This window comes from Hyla sarda, chromosome 3 (assembly GCF_029499605.1).
Source record: "Hyla sarda isolate aHylSar1 chromosome 3, aHylSar1.hap1, whole genome shotgun sequence".
Lineage (NCBI taxonomy): Eukaryota > Metazoa > Chordata > Amphibia > Anura > Hylidae > Hyla > Hyla sarda.
In genome coordinates this window covers 159,191,253-159,202,938 of record NC_079191.1, presented here as the reverse complement: position 1 = coordinate 159,202,938, position 11,686 = coordinate 159,191,253, and positions in this window count along the sequence as shown.

Sequence of the window (11,686 nt, the reverse complement as noted above, 5' to 3'; positions counted from 1 at the left end):
CTATTGACATGTGCATACCATCCCTCCTGTTATGCCCAGTCTATCTTGCGATCTCCTGCCTCTCAAGGTCCGTCCCGATGGGACGGACCAGCATGACGTACTGTGATCTTGTGACTAGACGTCACACATCTCGCCATGCCAGAGCATATACGGCGTTCCGGATATCAGGTAGTACCTGATGACGCAACATGCGCATCTAGTGTACGCACCCTGATGACATATCAATTTAATTAGGATTCCATCTGTTTCCATCTAAGTGGACATTGCAGTGGTTGAGTTTGTATGGGATAGGATGAGTGGGACGTCCATCAAATGCCTGAAATTTGTGATTGGTTGCCTTTGTGTGTATATATATATATATATATATATATATACCCTGCCCATATGTGTTTAAATACACACCCCCTGACGAAGCGAAGGGCGAAAACAGTTTGTTACTGTTTAGTCCTGCATTTATTTCTGTTTGGTTCACAGTGCTTTTCATTCCTTGTTTGCTTGCTTTATGCAGCTTTCTTTTGTGATGTGCATTGTGATATACATGTTCTCCAAATTATTACATCTGGGTCCCCTAATACATATGTATACTGTTCTCGAATATGCCCCTAATTTTTTCCATTCTGATGATTATTTTAAACATTGTGTGTATTTTTAATATATGTTTAATAAAGTTGAATTAATAATGTGTATTATACTTATTGTTTTCTTGTGGCCTATTTTTGGTGGTGATTATTATGGTGGCCATAGGTAACAGATCTTGGAGCCATCTTCTTTTTGGTGATCAGAACTGTAACATCAAGTATTAGTATTGGTATGCTGACCTCCCTATATCTTTTTTAGCTATGTAGTTAAGTACATTTGATCATGTATAAAATGTGTCATATACAGTAACCATATTTAAGACAAACAGTAAAAAGACTGTTCAATATTATTTCAATTAAAATGTTATCAAACACAGACCGGATCACTTGGAGGGGCACTGTACGTCTAAGTTATAGAGATTTTATTCCCTCATAGTAGAGATGGGATGGCAGCATACTGTAGATATGCAGATTTCAATATTTCAGTGGCACGTCTGTGTGAATAATAGGTTTATTTTAAATGGCTGCTATGACTTATAGTCATGACCACCTTATTTAATAATGTTATTGACTGTAACTTAGTTACACACTTACTGTCATCCAAAGCAAAATGCAAACACATTCTTTATGATATAAAACTTTCCAGACAATAAGTGTGCAGAACTTTACATGTTCAACACAAAACCTATACATCTTTAACTGTAAAAGACAATACTAAAATACATGGAGCAGTAAAAACAGTAATCCACATCAATCACCTTTGCCTTGAAGGCTCCATCTGCTACCTAAGGTACAAGTATACGCAGTTCTATAAGGTTGTTGATAGGCTCCAAACATATTAAAGAGCTTGTCACAGATCTCTGCAAGTTATCCTAGACAGCTATCAAGATGTTGATATCAGAGCTTACCAGAGGCTATACAAGTCTTTTGCTGAATATATTCTGTTTGTTAAAGATATTTCTTTATGGCTGTAACACCTTGCGCTCCGGCAGCATGTGCTGGCTGTTAGCACATTGTCTCCCTCTCTCCTGCTGCCGGTGAGGCTGGGTTTCGCATCCCGGGGACACACCCGCATGCAAATCCCAGCCCGTCACTTACCACGGTCCTCTGCTGCCACCTCCACTAACTCTCAACTCCGTCACACGTGGCCCCATCACCTAGGGTGAACGCGCGCCGGAGCTCTGAAATTTAAAGGGCCAGTACGCCCATAATTATGTGCAACACCTGACACTATTTTATAAGTCTCTGCACCTCCCACTCTTCCCTGCTGGATCTTCAGTGCCATTAGCCTGAGATTAAGCGTACTCTTTGTCTGTTTGCCTAGCCCGTGTTCTGACCTTTACGCTACGTTATTTGACTATGCACCTTTGCCGTCTGCCTTGACCTTCTGCTAAGTCCGACTTCATCTCTGCCTCATCCTACTGTACTTCGCCCCGCACAGCTACTTGTGTCGTCGAGTCGTTTGGGCGTAGCGACCTGGGTATCGCCTGCCACAGCAAGCCCATCCTGCCTCACGGCGGGCTCTGGTGAAGACCAGCCGCACCTTAAACTCTGCTCCCTGATACGGCTCATGTCATCAACCACACAGGTTAATGGATCCACCTCCAGCACCATTACAATGGCCCTGGGCATTAGTTTGAGATCATTGTCCTCCAGAAAAAAGTTGGGCTGATCAGATGCCTGTGTAACGCCCCAACAGGTGTGGACCCGCTGTGCCACTTACCAGTTTGGCTTTGGGCCAAACTCGCGAGCAGAGTCTAAGTATCTCCCTGGTCTTCACCCTTTATCCCCGCTCCAGGTGCAGAAGCTGGTCTTAGCTGCAGGGAGATACCAGGTAACTACACAAGAGTGGTCCCGGGGAAGAGGCAGCTGGCCAAAGCAGGCCAGAGTATCCTTAAAGGAAAGGATCTGTGTTTGCAGGTGGGTGGGGCTGGCTGAGGCTGGGTGGAGTAGCACAGCAGCAGGGCCAGTAGAAGCTGACCAGGCCGATGGTGTGTCAGAGCTGGAGCAGGGAATAGCAGAGCTGAGTAGCACAGGTGCTGGTGGTGTTTATAGCTCAATAGCAGGCAAAGGCATAGTCTAGCAGTCCGAGGTCTGTACCAGGAGACACAGATAAAGTGTTAATGACTGGCATCAGGGTAACTGTTAATTTCCACCATTATTGCTGAAGTTTCAGCTGCTGATAGCACAAATATAAATGGTGGTGTGTTAAGCACCAGGGACTTTTATGTCATGGGTCCTCTAGAGGTTAAGCATCACTTCTATGTCCCTGCCTATGACAGTTATTTTGCCTGGGTCTATGGAGCTAATCTCCCACAATATGTGTGTGTTTATAAACAAAGCACAATGTGAATAAGCAAAAAAGAAATCTTAATCAAAATAATATTGGGGTTGACCACCCTTTGCCTTCAAAACAGCATCAATTCTTCTAGGTACACTTGCACACAGTTTGTGAAAAAAATCAGCAGGAAGGTTATTCAGAATTACTTATTTCTGATCAAAAGGATAGGGAATAAGTGTCAGATTACACCACTGGGACCCCCAGGATATCCAGAACAGGGCTTCGGGTCATTGTTGTGAATGAAGTGGTGAGTAGCACATGCTTGTTGATGCTCCATTCATTCTCTCTAGAGCTACCTAGTTCAATATGTCAAATGTTTTTCAATGACACTGACACCTTAAGCATGTGTCATGTGTACCCACTGTATATGTGTCCTTTCCTAATTTATCTCTACCTCAATATATTCTGATGTGGTGGCCCAGTACGGGAGGTGTTATCATGTGCTCCTGCTGTCCTGTCAGGCAGCCTCCTTCAGTGTCCCAGAGGCCCCCTGCACTTGTTTCCCCATTGTAATTATGTTTCACTATGTAAAGTGTTATAAAATGTAATGTTGCTTTTAGAGTTATACCATGTGATATGTCATGTGATTGTTACCCAGGAGGTACCAGTGACCAGGGGATCCCAAGAGTGACCTATGGGTTCCCTGCTAGTCTCCCCCATATAAGCCCTGGGAGGAGCTAGCTTCACCCTCTTTGAGCTCTGCTCTTCTAAGCTGAGGTCCAGTGCAGTTGTGCCTAGTGTATGTGTCCAGAGTGTTGGAGGCCTCAAAGTCCAGTCCTGCAGCCACCATCGATTCAAGTAAGCTAAAGTCACAGCTTTATGAGTCAAGTCAACTCAGTCCCTGTCATCTGTCAAGTCAGCATGGTCTGCATTCAATTGTCCAGTCCTACTACAAGTCCCAGCAAGCCCTTAAGGTCTCTGCACCACTGGTCACCTCCTTGGGCCCTGGCTGAACTGTATAGACCGTAACAACTGTCCAACCTCAGTAAAGCTATCGTTGTCCGTAACTTGGCGTTGGAGTCTTTATTGCCCCTGTGCCTAGCCCAGGATCCAGCGGTATACCTTAGGTTGGTTATAGGCTAAACCACGGCCTGGCGTCATGAATACAAGGGGTTAATGCCATCTGCCCCTACGGTAACAACATCTGCCCTGCACCACACACCCGCCACCACACTGACATATATTACCAGCTTTTTACAACAACATGATCTGGTGACTGTCACGAGGTGTAGATGTGTTTGTCTATAACACCTAGTAATGTAATATGAATAAAGCTTTTCAAGTGTTGTAGCATGTCATGATATTGTGTTGTTGGTGTCCTTAACTTAATCAGAGATATGGTAAGTGTGGACACATCTGTATGTTTATATAATGTGTATGTATGTGTGTTCAATGTTTATATGTCTGTTTTATATGTGTAATGTATAAATATGTGTGTAATGTATATGTATGTGTACAGCATAGTGGTACTATTTATGTTTATGTGCATAGTGGTACTATTTATGTGTATCTGCATAGTGGTACTATTTATGTGTATGGTGCTTTTATGGGGAAGACGAGAACAAATTTATTTCAATTTGAATCTGCGTATATGTGAGGTAGTTTCACTGAATCTTTACACTGAGTAAAGAAAAGCATGGAGAAGCTGATCACAAAAGCTGAAGAGAAAAACACTTGAAGACAAATATATCAGCAATCGCACTCTTCAGCACAGCAGAAGATCAAAGGATATGAAAAACCTGGCAGACAGTAAACAGAATGTGATCTGATTTCTATAATACAGCCATGGTTTCAGCTAGCGCATATAACAGAAAAAGCATTTTATACAGTTAATACAATTGTTAAAGGGGTACTCCGCCCCTAGGTACTGCCCTTTCCGAGTCATATTGCCTCTTCTCCACGTAGCTGCTATGTGTTGAGATCCCTCCCGATCTGAGATCTCCAGCTCTGCCTAGATTAGTCGGTCCTGACGATGACCACACACGCACAGGATCACGTAGCAGCTATGTGCAAAAGAGGGAATTTGTGAATAATTATTAGGGCATTAGTAAGGGTTTCGGAAGAAGAAACAAAGCATCTCGGGGCTAGGGAATGCCCTGAGTGTACCCACTGCCTCATTTACCTAAATACAGATTCCCTTTAAATATTCTCTGTACGAAAAGTATCAGTATCAGATGAATTACAAAAAAACAGCTTGAGCTTCTAGTATAAAGTATACCTCAGAAAGCACATGACCCTACTGACTGTAGCTACATGCTTATTAATCGACAAATATCTTCCTGTTTCCATAGGTGAGGTCCCATAAGAACCATAGGTGAGGTCCCATAACTCTATTCTAAAATAGTCAGTTCAAATGACCAGTTCATTCTAGCCTCATTAACATAACCTGATTCATATTGATTATATGGTAGGAACATGTATTATGTTTTTATAATGTATGTTTGTTTTATGAACCTTATAGTGTGTGGGGAAATTCTCTTGTTTTTATATGAAACTTTCACCACACAAGCTATCTGTTTTTCCATTTAGGCTATGTTCACACATAGAGGGAGATTTATCAAAACCTGTCCAGAGGAAAAGTTGCTGAGTTGCCCATAGCAACCAATCAGATCACTTCTTTCATTTTTCAGAGGCCTTTTCAAAAATGAAGGAAGCAATCTGATTGGTTGCTATGGGCAACTCAGCAACTTTTCCTCTTGACAGGTTTTGATAAATCTCCCCCATAGTTCATATATTGATATACATATATTGACTAGTATTTTTAGCCAAAGCCAGCAGTGGAAGGAACTGACACTTACAGAAAAACTGTAATGGAACGGTTTGCACCTTTTCTGTGTTTTGGACCCACTCTTGGTTTTGGCTAAAAATACTGATCAAAATACAGACCCCGACATACGATAATTTCAACATGCGATGGCCTCTCAGAGGCCATCGCATGTTGAAGGCAGCATCAACATACGATGCTTTTTTATGTCGGGGGCCATCGCATAAACGGCTATCCTGCAGCGCAGACTGCTTCAGCTGCCACCGGATAGCCGTTTACGGTGCCCCGTAAGCTCCGGTGATGGTCACTCAACTGTCCTCGGGGCTCCGGCGCATCCTCTTCGGGATCCTCTGCATCTTCGGCGCTCTCCATCGACGTCATCACATCACTGCGCATGCTGTCCCGTCATCCAATAGGAGCGGTATGCGTAGCGACGTGATGGCGGCGACAGAGAGCGCGGTTGCCGGGGAAGCAGAGGCCTTGCCAGAGCATCGGGGACACCTCGGGGACGCGGCAACAGCGATGGACGGCGACATCCCGGGCAGCGGTGACGAGCGGTGACGGTCCAGAGCGGCAGGGGACAGGTGAGTACAACTTTCTCTAACAGTGGTCTACAACCTGCGGACCTCCAGATGTTACAAAACTACAACACCCAGCATGCCCGGACAGCCAACGGCTGTCCGGGCATGCTGGGTGTTGTAGTTTTGCAACATCTGGAGGTCCGCAGGTTGTAGACCCCTGTCCTATACTTTACATTGCACGGATCCCTCAACATACGATGGTTTCAACAAACGATGGTCCGTTTGGAACGGATTACCATCATATGTTGAGGGGCGACTGTACAAACCAAAATACTGTGTACGAACATATACGAACCCTTAATTTTCTGTCAATGTATTGAGTGCACAAGGTGCAATGTTTAGAATTTTTAACGTACTTAAAAGGGTATTCCATTCTCAAAAATTCCATTCTCCTATAAATAGGCTGATCTGTGATCCAACTGCTAGGACCCCCAGTCATGCCTGAAATGAGCAGAGCACACCACAGTTGCATGGCCAGCACTGCTCCAAAGAAAACTAATGAAGTACTGGTCATGTACATGCAGTGCACTACACCTATTCTGGGGTGCAATTTCCCTTCATTCTCAGGATTGGTGGGGGTATTAGCGATCAGCCCCCCACCAATCAGCATTTTATTCCCTATTCTGTGGATAGAGGACAACTATTTCAAATGGGAATAGACCTCTGCTCAAAAAAATAAAGGGAACAATTAAATAACACAATGTAACTTGAAGTCAATCACACTTCTGTGAAATCACACTGTCCACTCAGGAAGCAACACTGATTGACAATCAATTTCACATGCTGTTGTGCAAATGGAATAGACAACAGGTGGAAATTATAGGCAATTAGAAAGACACCCCCAATAAAGGAGTGTATACAGAAAAGAAGGTTGCAGCAGCACTCTTGGTCAAAAAATGGAGGCTCTTAGCACACACTTTGATCAAAACGCCGATGTGGCCTCATTTCGGATGGGACCCTAACACTCATTTCATTCACCTCTGCTAGGCTTATGGCCTCTGACTGGGTGACATGCTGGATCCACTATCAATTTTAAAACCTTCTGTGAAAAAGGGGAGGGGTGCACGGCTAGAGAGGGTGCCACTCCCCCTAAATTGCACAGCAAAAACAAAAAGAAACATAGCCTGCACAACTACCTAATACATGGGTGCACGCTGCTGTGGCAAATACAGTGTATACAAAAAAAAAGGTTGCAGCAGCACTATTGGTCACAAAATGGAGGCTCTTAGCGCACTCTTTGATCAAAACGTGTCCCCATCCACCACGCAGAGGTGGCCTCTTTTCGGATGGGACCCTAACACTCATTTCACTCACCTCTGCTAGGCTTATGGCCTCTGACTGGGTGACATGCTGGATCCACTATCAATTTAAAAACCTCCTGTGAAAAAGGGGAGGGGTGCATGGCTATAGAGGGTGCCACTCCCCCAATAAAGGAGTGGTTCTGCAGGTGGTGACTCAGTTCCTATGCTTCCTGGCTGATGTTTTGGTCACTTTTGAAAGCTGGCGGCGCTTTCACTCTAGTGGTAGCATGAGACGGAGTCTACAACCCACACAAGTGGCTCAGGTAGTGCAGCTCATCCAGGATGGCACATTAATTCAAGCTGAGGCAAGAAGGTTTGCTGTGTCTGTCAGCGTAGTGCCCAGAGCATGGAGGAGCTGCTAGGAGACAGGCCAGTACTTCAGGAGACGTGGAGGAGGCAGTAGGAGGGTAACAACCCAGCAGCAGGACTGCTACCTCTGCCTTTGTGCAAGGAGGAGCAGGAGGAGCACTACCAGAGCCCTGCAAAATGACCTCCAGCAGGCCATAAATGTGCAGGTGTCCACTCAAACGGTCAGAAACAGACTCCATGTGGGTGGTATGAGGGCCCGAGGTCCACAGGTGGGGGTTGTCCTTACAGCCCAACACTGTGCAGGACGTTTGGCATTTGCCAGAGAACACAAAGATTAACAAATTCGCCGCTGGTGCCCTGTGCTCTTTACAGATGAAAGCAGGTTCACACTGAGCACATGTGACAGACGTGAGTCTGGAGACGCCATGGAGAACGTTCTGCTGCCTGCAACATTCTCCAGCATGACCGGTTTGGCGGTGGGTCAGTAAGGGTGTGGGGTGGTATTTCCTCCATGTGCTTGCCAGAGGTAGCCTGACTGCTATTTGGTACCGAGATGAGATCCTCAGACCCCTTGTGAGACCATATGCTGGTGCGGTTAGCCCTAGGTTCCTCTTAATGCTAGACAATGCTAGACCTCATGTGGCTGGAGTGTGTCAGCAGTTTCTGCAAAAGGAAGGCATTGATGCTATGGACTATCCCGCCCGTTCCCCAGACCTGAATCCGATTGAGCACATCTGGGACATCATGTCTTGCTCCATCCACCAATGCCACGTTGCACCACAGACTGTCCAGGAGTTCGCGGATGCTTTAGTCGAGGTCCACCAACTCATCAGGAGCATGCCCAGGTGTTGTAGGGAGGTCATACGGGCACATGGAGGCTCATCACACACACACTACTGGGCCTCATTTTGACTTGTTTTAAAGGGGTACTCCGGTGCTTAGACATCTTATCCCCTATCCAAAGGTGTCAAGCCCCCTCCCATAGACTTGCATTGAGGGGCGGAGCGTGAGGTCACACGGGGACGGAGGCGTGATGTCACACGCCGCCGGCCCCGTGATCGACAGTAATCAGACTGATTACAAACGCCGCCGGCCCCGTGATAGACAGTAATCAGACTGATTACAAACAGGGTACAGCGGGACTCCCGCGATCAGGCATCTTATCCCCTATCCTTTGGATAGGGGATAAGATGTCTAAGCACCGGAGAACCCCTTTAAGGACATTACATCAAAGTTGGATCAGCCTGTAGTGTAGTTTTCCACTTTGATTTTGACCTCCATGGGTTGATAAATTTGATTTCCATTGATAATTTTTGTGTGATTTTGTTGTCTTAGCTATGTAAAGACGAAAGTATTTCATACCATCAGTTCATTAATTCAGATCTAGGATGTGTTATGTTAGTGTTCCCTTTATATTTTTTGAGCATTGTATAATGACTAGCTAGCCTGTTTGCTTGGCTGTGTTCACACATTATGTAATTAAAACAAAAGAAGGCAGTAAAATAGGTTAAAAAAAAGTGGAAGTTTTTTAAATTTAATAACGTGCGCTTTTAATATCTATGGAAAAGTGGCCATCAGTGCACATATTGTACAAAACAAAACAACGGCAGTAATACCACACTGGAATGAATGCAGTTTTGTATTATTTGTGCACTGATAGTCCTTACTAGAACAATTATTAGATTTTTTTAACCCATTAATGACCACAGACATAAATGTATGTCGTGGTGCAAAGGTACTTTGCGCACTAGTACATTTATATTTTGTACATGACTGCGAGCAACGGAGTGGTGCTTGTGTCATGCACTGCAGGTCCCAGCGATCGGGCTGATGTCCGCCATTAACCCCTCAGATGCCGTGATCAATACAGATCAGAGCAGAAGATCGCCGAAAACACTGATCAGTGCTATGCCCTATGCATAGCACTGAACAGTATTAGCAATCAAATGATTTCTATAGATAATCCCCTATGGGGACATAAAAGAAAGAAAATATCCTTCCTCAATAAAAATGTACGTTGTCCCTTTTTCCCATTTTAACCCCAAAAAGCGTAAAAAAATGTAATTAACCCCTTAACAACCAAGGATGTATATTTACGTCCTTGGCCGGCTCCCGCGATATAACGCGGGGTCACGTGGTGACCCCGCGTCATATCGGGTCGGTCCCGGCATGTATCTGAAGCCGGGACCCGGGGCTAATAGCGCGCAGCACGAAAGTGAAAGCTGCCCGGCTGCTCAGTGGGGCTGATCGGGACCACCGCAGTGAAAATGGACACGAGGGGACACGAGCTGAGGTCCTCTTACCTGCCTCCGGCACGTCCCTTCGGCGGTTGATTGCTCCAAGCCTGAGATGCAGGCTTGAGCATTCGACTGCCGATAATGCTGATCAATGCAAAGTTATGGCTTTGCAGTGAACAGTGCTGGCAATCAGTGTGTGCAGTGCTATAGGTCCCTATGGGAGCTATAACACTGCAAAAAAAAGTGTAAAATAAAAAGTCATAAATGTGATTTAACCCTTTCCTTAATAAAAGTTCAAATCACCCCCCTTTTCCCATAAAAAAAACCCCACCATGTAAATATAAACATATGTGGTAGCGCTGCGTGCGTAAATCTCCGAACTATAAAAATATGTCATTAATTAAACCGCACGGTCAATGACGTACACACAAAAAAATTCCAAAGTCCAAAACAACGTATTTTTGGTCGCTTTTTATATCATGAAAAAATGAATAAAAAGCGATCAAAAATTCCGATCAATACAAAAATTGTACCACTAAAAACGTCAGATCACGGCGCAAAAAATTAGCCCTCATACCGCTCCATACGCAGAAAAATAAAAAAAAGTTATAGGGGTCAGAAGATGACAATTTTAAACGTATAAATTTCCGTGCATGTAGTTATGATTTTTTCCAGAAGCACGACAAAATCAAACCGATATAAGTAGGGTATCATTTTAATCGTATGGACCTACAGAATAAGGTTCAGGAAGACCCCAAAAGTTATAAAATTGCGTTTTTTCTTCAATTTTGTCACACAATGATTTTTTTTTTTCGTTTTGCTGTAGATTTTTGGGTAAAATGACTGATGTCACTGCAAAGTAGAATTGGTGGCGCAAAAAAATAAGCCATCATATGGATTTTTTGGTGCAAAATTGAAAAGGTTATGATTTTTAAAAGGTGAGGAGGAAAAAACGAAAGTGCAAAAAGTGGAAAACCCTCAGTCCTTAACCCCTTAAGGACCGGGGGTTTTTCCGTTTTTGCATTTTCATTTTTTGCTCCTTGCCTTTAAAAAATCATAACTCTTTCAATTTTGCACCAAAAAATCCATATGATTGCTTATTTTTTGCGCCACCAATTCTACTTTGTAATGATGTCAGTCATTTTGCCCAAAAATATACGGTGAAACGGAAGAAAAAATAATTGTGCGACAAAATTGAAAAAAAAAACGCTGTTTTGTAACTTTTGGGGGCTTCCGTTTCTACGTAGTAAATTTTTCGGTAAAAATGACACCTTATCTTTATTCTGTAGGTCCATATGATTAAAATGATACCCTACTTATATAGGTTTGATTTTGTCAGACTTCTGGAAAAAATCATAACTTGTCATCTTCTGACCCCTATAACTTTTTTATTTTTCCGTGTATGGGGCGGTATGAGGGCTCATTTTTTGCGCGGTGATCTGAAGTTTTAACTGTACCATTTTTGCATTGATAGGACTTATTGATCGCTTTTTATTCATTTTTAAATGATATAAAAAGTGACCAAAAATGCACTATTTTGGACTTTGGAATTTTTTTGCACGCACGCCATTGACC